Source organism: Camellia sinensis, chromosome 5 (genome assembly GCF_055761805.1).
Source record: "Camellia sinensis isolate YWXY chromosome 5, ASM5576180v1, whole genome shotgun sequence".
Lineage (NCBI taxonomy): Eukaryota > Viridiplantae > Streptophyta > Magnoliopsida > Ericales > Theaceae > Camellia > Camellia sinensis.
The window spans coordinates 13,457,489-13,460,617 of NC_138965.1; positions in this window are offsets into that span (position 1 = coordinate 13,457,489).

A 3,129-nucleotide genomic window follows, 5' to 3' on the forward strand; every position below is an offset into this window, starting at 1 on the left:
AACCATCTCACTTGGTTTAAGTAGTGAGGGGGGTGTTGAAGGATAAGCATTATCTTTCAAGAGTGTGATTCCTAGGAAGACTCTACATGGAGGAATAAGAGTGATGGGTCGTTGAACACACCAAAATTAAATACTAAACGATACCAAATTCAATCAAAATAATGGCAAGTTCAGGTATCGATCCACAGGGATTATTGTGAAATTAAACTAATTTAATTGTCAAATTCCTAAATTAATTTTGAATAAAAGATTGATTGTTTATAACCTAATTTAATAACGAATAAATTAAACTAAGGAATTAAATTATCAATAATAAATGAAATTGGGTTTACTAAATTAGGGGAAAAATCCTAGGGTAGAGAATTCATCACTAACCACATAATTAGGGTTTCCAATTGAAATCAATTATGCTATGGTTTGAACGGATTAATGCTTCGCAAACTATAAGCTCAAAGCATTTAACAAAAAGATCATCACATTCAATGTACGAGCACGAACCATCTCAAGTAATACGAATCGTTCACTCTAAACTAAGGTAGTGATACGACTCGTTCCTCGTAGCATGGTTCGTCTCATACCTTGAATGTGAAGGAATAGAAAACTCATGTATGGATAATATTCAACAATCACATAAAGTCAAATATTCAAAGAGATAATGAAAAATATAATAAAGAAACTTCTAAATCACCATACAAATGTTCAAACCTTTACATAATAAAAGATCAAAAAGAAAACAAAATAATTACATGGCTAGGGTTTCATCAAAACCCTAGTAAAGACGACTTGCCACTTATGGAGGAGTGGAAGAAGGAAGATGGAGAAGGAACCACCATGGGAGACATCCTTGAAGCTTTTTGTTTTCCTCTTCTTCCAAACCCTAGCCTCCCTCTTTAGGTCAAAACAAGTTCAGAACCCTAGAAAAGCCTTTTCCTTGCCTTTTTATACTTCCAATCTCGTCCAAACAGGTTGAAAACGTCGGTTTGACTTTCCCAGAAAAAGTCAACGCACGTGCAGGAAAAGTCAATGCACGTGCGTTAAAGTCAACTCTGTCCAAATTCTGTCTTTTTGCCCATTTTATGCTCCGACAATGTACAACCTGATTGACATTCAACACACATAAAGTATACAGTTTGACCAGCAAGTGAAGTTAAGAGATTCTAATTAACGGCCTCAATGATGTACATTTCGGCCTTAATCACATCCCCCAACTTACTACTTGCTAGTCCTCAAGCAAGTAAAATAAAATAAAATTAAACAAAATATATCTATTTCCTTTTTCGTGGGAAAACGGTTGCATTTAGCATATGCAACAAGCCTTTGAACCACAAGGTTACCCCAAGTGGACGAGTAAAGTCTCGTGAGGGTTTCTAGAAATGATACCCACAAACATTAACATATTCATATATACTCAACAACAATTGATCACACTACTCCACCTAACATTCAACTTATGTGCCACTACAGTGTGATATTGAGACATCATGAGTCATTAAAGGCACAGTGGATAAGCATGAAGGAACCTATTGAGTCAAAACCACAATTCAGTTAATACAAAAGTAAAGTCCCATGTACTTGTGCATGCTAGTAGACAAGTCATGAGTATCCTCAGTGTAAAGTGCAATCTCCATATTAGTTAACTGTCCACTATAATAGCTCAGTGTAACTTATAATAACACCCAACATATACAGAAAAACTAACTTGTTGCAGCCAAGATTCTCAAAAGTTTTTATTTTTTTATTTTTTTTATTTTTTTTTATGACTGTGCAATGTCCTGATCCATTAAGCTTTCTAATCAACCCATGTAGCAAGTTTTGGGCCAATGACTCCCAAACCAGACGATTTTAGGACATTAGGTGTAGAGACACCCCTATGGGCTTAATAACTCGAGTTGAAAAGGTTACGAATCTGAACTAGTCATTCTTCTTATTTTTCCTTAACTGTGCAATGTCCAAATCCCTTAAGCTTTCTAATTAACCCATTTAGCAAGTTTTGGGCCAATGACTCTCAAACCAGACGGTTTTAGGGCATTAGGTGTAGAGACACCCTTACGGGCTTAATAACTCGAGTTAAAAAGGCTACAAACCCAAACAAGTCAAGTTTTTATTTATTTTTTTTTTTTTAAGAATCTTGGCTCCTCATTTATTCTTTTCTGCAACTTTATCTATTATCAATGATGTACACCAGGGATTATAATAAAAAGATCACCGCTATGATAGTGTGTTCATGTGAATTAAGGCATACTCATGACAAGTGTACTAATACCACAAACACAGACAACTCTCCTCGTGCAAACATTGCATGCAAGTATCTACCCAATAAACCCTTTTCATACAAGTCTACTATGTTCTCCAATAACATATGCACATATCATCACTCTACTAGTAAAAAGTCACATCAAGTGAAGTAATGCAATCAAGTGAAACAGGTATAAGCATGAATTATGAGCCAAATAGAAATGCATAAAAGAAAAATAACCCTTATCCCCCAACTTGAATATGACATTGTCCTCAATGAAAAAGTAAAGAGAAATGAGAGAATATTACCAGAATTGTAGGTGCACATCCAGGTAGGAAGAGAGTAACATACACACACTTCACACTCTTTTTTTTTTTTTTTTTTTTTTTTGAAGAAAAGAAAGAATTAAATAAATGAATAAAAATGACATCAAATTAAATTAACTAAACTATAAAATAAACTAAACTAAACTAAACTATAAAATAACTAAACTACAAAAGAGACTAAAGTATAGAATAAAATAATCTAAACTAAACATTTTTTTTTAATAGAAGAGAAGAAAATAAAATAAAAACTAAACTACTTAATAATTAAATGAACAATTACATCATAGAATAGAAAAAATAAATAAAAAAATAAAATAAAATAAAATAAAATAAAATAACATCACTAACTAAACAAATAAAATTAAAAATAAAAATAAAACAATCCACAAACTAATGAGAATCAGTAACGAAACAATTTAAACTAAACAAATATAACAAATAAAAAAAACTAAATTAGGATTATTGTTAGCACAATGATTTTTGATTTTTTTTTTTAGTTACGAAAATAAAAAATAGAAAAGTAAAAATAAAATAAATAAATAAATAAAATTTGATTTTTTTTAATAT